Source organism: Vigna unguiculata, unplaced genomic scaffold, assembly GCF_004118075.2.
Source record: "Vigna unguiculata cultivar IT97K-499-35 unplaced genomic scaffold, ASM411807v1 contig_198, whole genome shotgun sequence".
NCBI lineage: Eukaryota > Viridiplantae > Streptophyta > Magnoliopsida > Fabales > Fabaceae > Vigna > Vigna unguiculata.
Genome location: NW_021010900.1, coordinates 18,728 through 30,150, shown reverse-complemented (window position 1 = coordinate 30,150; position 11,423 = coordinate 18,728). Strand labels below are relative to the sequence as shown.

The 11,423-nt window shown below is 36.0% G+C and overlaps 1 pseudogene; it reads right to left on the bottom strand.

Moving 5' to 3' along the window:
* Positions 1-4,030: 4,030 nt before the first annotated feature.
* Positions 4,031-8,356, bottom strand: LOC114171298 (annotated as a pseudogene).
* Positions 8,357-11,423: the final 3,067 nt, after the last annotated feature.

Below are 11,423 nucleotides of genomic sequence, written 5' to 3'. Positions count from 1 at the left end.
GTTTGACTGATCTATCATTGTTGGAATGCTAACAAGCAAGAGAATTTGAGAAATTATTTAAAACGAGAAAATGGAAACATAAAAGAAATGGAACGGAAATTGATAGACATCACACTTCCAAGAATGGAAGATAAGCCTAAGAGTTGAAACACACAAAGGGATAAAGGACCTTTGATTAAACTCATGGATCTTGAAACTCAAAGAACTTAGGAGAATCACTCTCACTAAGATAGATGAGATAAAACTCGGTTTATTTTCTGAATAAACTCAGCTTGCCTTCATTGATGAAAATGGTTCAACTTATAGGAGCTTTAACCATCAGAAATTAAAAGACACATAAATTTCAATATCAACCGCCTTAAAGCTATTAATTAATTAATGATCCACTCAAGCTAATAATGATCCGCTACTTAATGGTTGATTGTAACTGAATTTAAGGCTACCAAAAGTCCACAAACTTTGAGCAAAGGTCCTCTTGATCTTCCAATGGTTGGTTCTTAAGTTGACATTGGACCCTTATTTCCACTCGAAGATAAAGGAAAACTAAAGCCCATTAATTGGTTAACACAAACACAATTTAGGTCAGCCAATTTTACAAAGCATTGGCCCTTATTTAAATAAAGAATATGCACCAACACGACGCATTAGTCATCCTCCATTTGACCCATACGCAATTCACATCATACCCTCCTTCTTCGACAAGATTTGTCCCGAATCTTAAGACACTAGTTTTAATGTAAGTTTATTATGATCTTGTGAAGGATTTTATTTTTCACAAGTTGAAACTAATTATCTTTTTCCAGGATCAAATTCAACTTGATATTTGTTACTTTCCAATGGTTTGCAATCCGTCGATAACATTTCTTGGCACTGTACCCCACCTTGATATGTAACAATAAATAATTCCATGCCATTGTGTTTGACGAATTTGCTTCTTATCGACGGACCAAATGCATAATAAATCACTATGAACAAGCTTCCTTTTTAAACATGGAAGTTGGTGTGTTTCGTTCACATGCTTATCCTTTTGTTCCTGTAAAATGACATCACAAACTATAGAAGGAAAAAAATTGACGAATAAACTTTCTCTAGTTCCATTTCTTTTTCTTTATTCTCCCTTCCTTCTGCAGTTTATATTACTTCTTTTTCTATTCTTTCTTTTTCTGTTTTCTCCTTCAGCGTACGTTGATCCTTACTGACTTCTCTTGGTGTCATAAATTTATACTTCATTTGATGTCCCTCATGCCTGAAATAAAGGGAACGTTCATCAAGATGGAGTGTTTTAAAACGAAGCCATGCCCATCCCAAAAGAAGATGACAGAGTCATGGGAGCAATATCACATAATACTTCTTTCACACATTGCCATGTACTAAATTTGATCCATGCTTGACCCACATGAAAGGTTGCTGGTAATTGGAGTTTCTCCACCAATCTATGGCTCACAACATTGTTTTCGCTTCCGTAATCGAATGCAACTGAACATGGATGTCCTTCGGTTAAACACTTTGTATAATAAACTTCCTTTCCTATTCGAAATGTAGATAGCCAGGCTCTGAACACCAAATGATGTGAATCCACACGGTTCGATTTGTTTGACTGATCTATCATTGTTGGAATGATAACGAGCAAGAAATTTGAGAAATTATTTAAAATGAGAAAATGGAAACATAAAAGAAGATGGAACGCAAATTGATAGACATCACACTTCCAAGAATGGAATATAAGCTTAAGAGTTGAAACACACAAAGGGATAAAGGAGCTTCGATTAAACTCATGGATTCTTGAATCACTCAAGAACTTAGGAGAATCACTCTCACTAAGATATATGAGATAAAACTCGTTTATTTTCTCAATAAAACTCAGCTTGCCTTCATTGATGAAAATGGTTCAACTTATATAGGAGCCTTAACCATCAGAATTACAAAAGACACATAAATTTCAATTACAACCCGCCTAAAGCTATTAATTAATGATACAGTCAAGCTAATAATGATCTGCTACTTAATGCTTGATTGTAACTGAATTTAAGGCAACCAAAAGTCATCCACAAACTTTGAGCAAAGGTCCTCTTGATCTTCCAAAGGTTGGTTCTTAAGTTGACATATGGCCCCTTATTTAGACTCGAAGATAAAGGAAAACTAAAGCCCATTAATTGGTTAAGCACAAACACAATTTGGTCAGCCAATTTTACAAAGCATTGGGCCCTTATTTAAATAAAAGAAACTGCATCACACGACGCCTTAGTCATCCTCCATTTGACCCACATGCAATTCACATCATACCCTCCTTCTTCGACAAGATTTGTCCCGAATCTTAAGACACTAGTTTCAACGTAAGTTTATTATGATCTTGTGAAGGAGTTTATTTTTTCACAAGTTGAAACTACTTCTCTTATTCCAGGATCAAATTCAACTTGATATTAGTTACTTTCCAATGGTTGCAATCCATCGATAAAATTTCCTTGCAACAGTACCCCACCTTGATATGTAACAATAAATAATTCCATGCATTGTGTTTGACGAATTTGCTTCTTATCGACGGACCAAATGCATAATAAATCACTATGAACAAGCTTCCCTTTTAAACATGGAAGTTGGTGTGTTTCATTCACATGCTTATCCTTTTGTTCCTGTAAAATGACATCACAAACTATAGAAGGAAAAACATTGACGAATCAACTTTCTCTAGTTTCATTTCTTTTTCTTCATTCTCCCTTCCTTCTGGAGTTTATATTACTTCTTTTTCTATTCTTTCTTTTTCTGTTTTCTCCTTCAGCGTACGTTGATCCTTACTGACTTCTCTTGGTGTCATAAATTTATACTTCATTTGATGTCCCTCATGCCTCAAATAAAGGGATCGTTCATCAAGATGGAGTGTTTTAAAACGAAACCATGCCCATCCCAAAAGAAGATGACAAGAGTCCATGGGAGCAATATCACAGAATACTTCTTTCACACATTGCTATGTACTAAATTTGATCCATGCTTGCTCCACATGAAAGGTTGCTGGTAAATGGAGTTTCTCCACCAATCTAAGGCTCACAACATTGTTTTCCCTTCCGTAATCGAATGCAACTAAACATGGATGTCCTTCGGTTAAACACTTTGTATAATAAACTTCCTTTCCTATACCAAATCTAGATAGCCAGGCTCTGAATAACAAATGATGTGAATCCACACGGTTCGATTCGTTTGACTAATCTATCATTGTTGGAATGCTAACAAGCAAGAAATTTGAGAAATTATTTAAAACGAGAATATGTGATATGAATCTCATTGCACAAGGGCTGACTGAGGATTTTTTTTTCCTTTTAGGGTTAGAACAAGTTATGACCACGAGATGTTTTGTGGGCAGAATTAGATATTCTTTTGAAAATTGGGTGAAGAAGAAAGTAATAAGGGGTGAATCTAAAAGTGGAAGGAAAGAATCGCTCTTTCCCAAAGGAGGCAACACACAAAGGATGGCAAAATCCTTTGATACAACCAAGGATTCTTGAATCACTCAAGAACTAGGAGAATCACTCTCACTATTAGATAGAAAATTGAATTTCTGAACAAACTTAGCTTGATTTCATTGATAAGAAATGGTTCAGCTTATATAGAGGCTTTAACCATTAGGGTTACAAAAAGACCATTAATTGTCATTATATCCCACTAGTGCTAATAATAAACCAATCAAGCTAATAATTGTCCACTACCTAATGGCTAGTTATAACTGAAATTGGGTAGCCAAAAAGTCATCCAAAATTATTCAGCAAGGTCTTCTTAGTCTTCCAAGGCTAGTTCTTAAGATGTCAAATGAGCCTTTATTTAAATAAAAGAAACTGCATTAATCTGGCGCGTTAGTCCTCTTCCATTTGGGCCGCGATGCAATTTACAACTTTTGTCTTTTCTCCTTCAAACTTGGGCTTGTACTCAAATAATATTGACAACACTTGTTGTAGAGCTTCTTTTGCTTTCTTTGCTCTAGACCTTGTCATAGGTCCTCCAAGTTCTTCAAGTGGATCCTTGTCTTTGCTCATTGTCACACCTCCATCATTCTCTCCCTCTTGAGAAGGATTTGTCCTCAAATCAGATTCTCCCTCTACATCAAAAAGGGATAAGTCAGACACATTGAATGTGGAACTAACACTATACTCACTAGGTAGATCAATTTTGTAAGCATTGTCATTTATTCTTTCAAGCACTTGGAATGGACCATTTCCCCTTGGTTAAAGCTTTGATTTTCTTTGTTTTGGAAACCTTTCCTTTCTCATGTGCACCCAAACCCAATCTCCAGGTTGGAAGACAACCTTCTTTCTACCTTTGTTAGCTTGCCTTGCATAGCTCTCGTTTTTCTTTTCAATTTGACCCCTTACTTGCTCATGTAACTTCTTCACATAGTCAGCTTTAGCCTGTGCTTCTTTATGTTAAACATGGAAATGTTAGGCATAGGTAGCAAATCAAGAGGAGTTAAAGGGTGAAATCCATATACAATCTCAAAAGGTGAATAATTATTTGTGCTATGGACAGCCCTATTATAAGCAAACTCAACATGAGGCAAACATGCTTCCCAAGACTTAAGATTTTTCTTTATAACAATCCTAAGTAATGTGCCTAAAGTTCTATTGACTACCTCAGTTTGACCATCAGTTTGTGGGTGACAAGTAGTAGAAAATAACAATTTAGTACCAATCTTACCCCACAAGGTCCTCCAAAAGTGACTAAGGAATTTTGTATCCCTATCACTCACAATGCTCCTTGGTAGTCCATGAAGTCTTACTATTTCCTTGAAAAACAAGTCAGCCACATGACAAGCATCATCCACCTTCTTGCAAGGTATGAAGTGTGCCATTTTAGGAAATCTGTCAACAACAACAAAGACAAAATCCTTTCCATTCTTTGTTTTAGGCAGCCCCATAACAAAGTCCATTGAAATATCAGTCCAAGGATATTCAGGAACAGGTAAAGGAGTATATAATCCATGAGGCTTCACCTTAGATTTAGCCTTTTTACACACAATGCAGTGATCACAAAACTTATGTACATCGCCTTTCATATGAGGCCAAAAGAAGTGCTCTTGCAAAATTTCCAAAGTCTTTTGAACCCCAAAATGACCCATCAAACCTCCTTCATGTGATTCAGTCACAAGCAACTCTCTAATGGAACACTTAGGCACACACAATTTATTTGATTTAAACAAGAATCCATTATGCCTATAGTAACCATTTTCAGAAAACTTTTCACATGCAGCATATATTTCAGCAAAATTTGCATCATCCTTGTACATGTCTTTCAAAGATTCAAGACCAAACAATTTAGTTTCAAGCATAGAAAGCAATGCATGCCTCTTAGAAAGTGCATCAGCCACTATATTTCCTTTCCCCTTTTTATACTTGATTACATACGGAAATTGCTCCAAAAACTCTACCCATTTAGCATGCCTCTTATTAAGCTTACCTTGTCCTTTCAAGTATTTCAAGGACTCATGATCACTGTGAATGACAAATCCTTTGGGTAACAAATAGTGTTGCCAAGTCTTTAAAGCTCTAACCAAAGCATACAATTCCTTATCATAAGTAGAATAGTTAAGGGCAGCCCCACTTAACTTTTCACTAAAATAAGCAATGGGATGTCCATCTTGCAGCAAAACAGCCCCAATACCCACATTTGATGCATCACACTCAATTTCAAAAGATTTTGCAAAATTAGGCATGGTAAGAATAGGTGCATTAGTTAGCTTATGCTTGAGGGAAGCAAAGGCCTCCTCTTGTTTCTCTCCCCATTTAAAACCCACATTCTTTTTAATAATTTCATTTAGAGGTGCAGCCAGGGTACTAAAATCCTTAACAAATCTCCTGTAAAAACTTGCTAAACCATGAAAACCCCTCACCTCACTGACAGTCTTAGGTGTAGGCCATTCTTGGATGGCCTTGACCTTTTCTGCATCAACTTGTACACCTTTAGCACTCACAACAAAACCCAAAAACTCCACATGATCAGAATAAAAGATGCATTTTTCCAAATTGGCATACAATTTTTCTTTTCTAAGAACAACCAAAACAGATTGCAAATGCTCAACATGCAACTCAAGACTGGTGCTATAGATCAGAATATCATCAAAGTACACCACAACAAATTTACCAATAAACTCTCTTAAAACATGGTTCATTAACCGCATAAAAGTACTAGGTGCATTTGTCAAACCAAAGGGCATAACCAACCACTCATACAATCCATATTTAGTTTTAAAAGCAGTTTTCCATTCATCACCTTCTCTAATCCTAATCTGATTATAGCCACTTTTAAGATCAATTTTAGAAAACACACATGCACCATAAAGTTCATCAAGAAGATCATCTAACCTTGGAATTGGATGCCTATACTTGATGGTGATGTTGTTTATTGCTCTACAATCAGAACACATCCTCCATGAGCCATCCTTTTTAGGCACCAAAATCACAGGTACAGCACATGGACTCATGCTATCCCTCACCCAACCTTTACTCATGAGTTCAGTAACTTGTTTTTCAATCTCTTTGGTCTCTTGTGGGTTGCTCCTATAAGCTGGCCTATTGGGCAAAGAAGCTCCCGAAATGAGATCAATGTGATGCTCAATTCCTCTCAAAGGTGGCAAACCATCAGGGACACTTGCTGGAAACACATCTTTATAATCCTGCAAAAGGGACTCAATACTAGAGGGCAATTCAAATTTGCCAAATTGGTCAGAATTTGAAATTTGATTTTGACAAAACAATAAGTAGAGGGACTGTCTTGCGCAAAGCACCCTCCTTACCTCTCTTTCTCTTGCTAAATAAACTTGCTTACCCTCAAATGTTTCATTTTCTCTCATTTTCCTGTCAAGTGTTTCACTCTTTTTCTTTTTCCTTTCAAGTGTTTCACTCTTTCTCTCATTTGCTAACTTTTCTCTCATTTTTATTTGATCCTCACACACCTCTTTAGGAGACAAGGGTTTGAGGACCACTTTTTAATCTTGATACATGAAAGAGATTTTGTTAGTGAAACCATCATGAATGGCTTTAATGTCATACTGCCACGGTCTTCCCAAAAGAATATGGCTAGCCTCCATGGGAACCACATCACATAAGATCTTATCTTCATATTTCCCAATGGAGAAAGAGACTTCAGCTTGCTGTTTCACTTGGACTTCTTCTCCTTCACTAAGCCATTGAAGTTTGTATGGCCTAGGATGTGGTTTAGTGTCCATGTTCATTTTTGACACTAATCTTGAACTCACCACATTGGTACAACTTCCTCCATCAATGATTACCAAACATACATTACCATTAACTGAACATCTTGTATGAAAAATATTCTCCCTTTGAGATGCATCCTCGGCCTTGACTTGACTTCCCAACATCCTTCTAATCATGTATAACTCTCCTACATTAGGTTTCAATTCGCCATCACTCTCTTCTACCTCTCCATCATCATCATCAGAATCGCTTGTGTACTCCCCATTATCCTTAAGAAGAATAGTCTTCTTTGTAGGACACTCATAGGCATAATGTCCCATGCCCAAACATTTAAAACATTTCACTTCTCTAGTCCTCTTTGGTGGATGTTCAGGTCTCTTTTGAACAATTTCTCCTTCATTAGAAAGCACTGAATTGCTATAGGAGGCAACACCTTCTTTCTTTACTCTATCTTTCCAGTTTGAAGAATTGAAATTGGTAGAACTCTTTCTTGTTGTACTCTTTCTTTTAATTTGTTGTTCTACCTGTATGGCTTTATGCAATAGAACCTCCATCTCCACAAACTCCTGCAACTCAACAACATCCATAATATCATGATTTAATCCATTAAGGAAACGTGCCATAGTTACCTCAGGATCTTCTTCAATTTTGTCTTGGATGATAAGAATCTCCATCTCCTTATAATACTCATCCATTCCCTTGCTTCCTTGAGAAAGTCTTTGTAGTTTTAATTTTAAGTCCCTATGGAAGCTAGACGGTATATACCGCTTCCTCATGACCCTTTTCATCTCACCCCAAGTGTCCACCAAAGGCTCCTCATCTCTAATCCTTTGTCTTTGCAACTTGTTCCACCAAATTAAAGCATAATCAGAAAATTCAGTTGCTGCAAGCCTTACCTTTTTCTCCTCACTATAATTATTGCAAGAAAATACATGCTCAATTTTGAGCTCCCACTCCAAGTAAACTTCAGGATCACTCCTCCCCTTGAAAGGTGGCACATTCAACCTTACTCCTTCTATTCTCCCTTCATTCCTTTGTGGCCCTCCTCCTCCTCCTCTTGGTGGGGTTCTATTCTCTAGTTGGTCCAACCTATCATGAAACTCATCTTGTTGTTGTTTCATCAACCTCTCCAAATCTTGAGATAATGCAGCAATTTGCATCTGAATATCATTCCTTTATGCCATGATTAACAAACAGATCAAGGTAACAAGAACAAAATATATATATGGTGTTTGAAAATTTTCTCACCCACTCAAGTGTTTGCACTCACAGATTGGATTTTACTAAAAATAAAACACTCTTGCCTTTTACCACTCAAATTCTCCTTGGTTTCTTAGGCAATTCAAGAGATTATGGCCATAACAAAGAACAATTCTCCAAAATGTGCAGCGAAACGCTTGTAAGTAGACAAAGAAAGGTTAACAAAGAAAAAGAAGAAAAAAAAAGGCCAAGAAAAGTAGGTAAAAAGAAGGAAATCAGCAACAATCCTTCAATAACACCAATATATTACCTTATAAAAATTGCTACGAGGCATGAATCATTCGGCCCAATTTTTTTTTTCACAGTTTCAGTACAATTACGAATTGCTGTAACTATTTTCTTTTTTTAATTTTTAGAAGGGCCTAACTTTTGCAATGATTCAGCACACACATAAATAATACAAGTAATAAGGTAATGAATTGGTAAAATAAGAAAGAAGGAAGGATGTTACCAATTTGACGTTCAAACCCTTAAATCGAAGCTCTGATACCAAATGATATGAATATCATTGCACAAGGGCTGATTGAGGATTTTTTTTTTCTTTTAGGGTTAGAACCAGTTATGACCACGAGATGTTTTGTGGGCAGAATTAGATATTCTTTTGAAAATTGGGTGAAGAAGAAAGTAATAAGGGGTGAATCTAAAAGTGGAAGGAAAGAATCGCTCTTTCCCAAAGGAGGCAACACACAAAGGATGGCAAAATCCTTTGATACAGCCAAGGGTTCTTGAATCACTCAAGAACTAGGAGAATCACTCTCACTATTAGATAGAAAATTGAATTTCTGAACAAAACTTAACTTGATTTCATTGATAAGAAATGGTTCAGCTTATATAAAGACTTTAACCATTAGGGTTACAAAAAGACCATTAATTGTCATTATATCCCACTAGTGCTAATAATAAACCAATCAAGCTAATAATTGTCCACTACCTAATGGCTAATTATAACTGAAATTGGGGCAGCCAAAAAGTCATCCAAAATTATTCAGCAAGGTCTTCTTCGTCTTCCAAGGCTGGTTCTTAAGATGTCAAATGAGCCTTTATTTAAATAAAAGAAACTGCATTAATCTGGCGCGTTAGTCCTCTTCCATTTGGGCCGCGATGCAATTTACAACTTTTGTCTTTTCTCCTTCAAACTTGGGCTTGTACTCAAATAATATTGACAACACTTGTTGTAGAGCTTCTTTTGCTTTCTTTGCTCTAGACCTTGTCATAGGTCCTCCAAGTTCTTCAAGTGGATCCTTGTCTTTGCTCATTGTCACACCTCCAAAAATGGAAACATAAAAAAAGATGGAACGAAAATTGATAGACATCACACTTCGAAAAATGGAAGATAAGCCTAAGAGTTGAAACACACAAAGGGAAAAAGGACCTTTGATTAAACTCATAGATTCTTGAATCATTCAAGAACTTAGGAGAATCACTCTCAATAAGATAGATGAGATAAAACTCGTTTATTTTCTCAATAAAACTCAGCTTGCCTTTACTGATGAAAATGGTTCAACTTATATAGGAGCTTTAACCATCAGAATTACAAAAGACACATAAATTTCAATTACAACCCGCTTAAAGCTATTAATAAATGATCCACTCAAGCTAATAACGATCCGCTACTTAATGCTTTATTGTAACTGAATTTAAGGCTACCAAAAGTCATCCACAAACTTTGAGCAAAGGTCCTCTTGATCTTCCAAAGGTTGGTTCTTATTTCATCTTGAAGATAAAGCAAAACTAAAGCCCATTAATTGGTTAAGCACAAACACATTTTGGTCAGCCAATTTTACAAAGCATTGGGCCCTTATTTAAATAAAAGAAACTGCATCAACACGGTGAATTAGTCATCCTCCATTTGACCCATATGCAATTCACATCATACCCTCCTTCTTCGACAAGATTAGTCCCGAATCTTAAGACAGTAGTTTTAATGTAAGTTTATTATGATCTTGTGAAGGACTTTTATTTTTTCACAAGTTGAAACTACTTCTCTTCTTCCAGGATCAAATTCAAATTGATATTTGTTACTTTCCAATGGTTGCAATCCGTCAATAAAATTTCTTGGCAACAAAACCCCACCTTGATATGTAACTATAAATAATTCCATGCATTGTGTTTGACGAATTTGCTTCTTATCGACGGACCAAATGCATAATAAATCACTATGAACAATCTATAAATAAAAGAAGATGGAACAGAAATTGATAGACATCACACTTCCAAGAATGGAAGATAAGCCTAAGAATTGAAACACACAAAGGGATAAAGGACCTTTGATTAAACTCATGGATTCTTGAATCACTTAAGAACTTAGGAGAATCACTCTCACTAAGATAGATGAGATAAAATTGGTTTATTTTCTGAATAAAACTCAGCTTGCCTTCATTGATGAAAATGGTTCAACTTATATAGGAGCTTTAACCATCAGAATTACAAAAGACACATAAATTTCAATACCAACCCGCTTACAGCTATTAATTAATGATCCACTCAAGCTAATAACGATCCCCTACTTAATGGTTGATTGTAACTGAATTTAAGGCTACCAAAAGTTATCCACAAACTTTGAGCAAAGGTCCTCTTGATCTTCCAAAGGTTGGTTCTTAAGTTGGCATATGGAACCTTATTTCAACTTGAAGATAAAGCAAAACTAAAGCCCATTAATTGGTTAAGCACAAACACAATTTGGTCAGCCAATTTTACAAAGCATTGGGCCCTTATTTAAATAAAAGAAACTGGATCAACACGGCGCAGTAGTTATTCTCCATTTGACCCATACGCAATTCACATCATACCCTCCATCTCCGACAAGATTTGTGCCGAATCTTAAGACACTAGTTTTAATGTAAGTTTATTATGATCTTGTGAAGGACTTTTATGTTTTCACAAGTTGAAACTAATTCTCTTCTTCCGGGATCAAATGCAACTTGATATTTGTTACTTTCCAATGGTTGCAATCCGTCGATAACATTT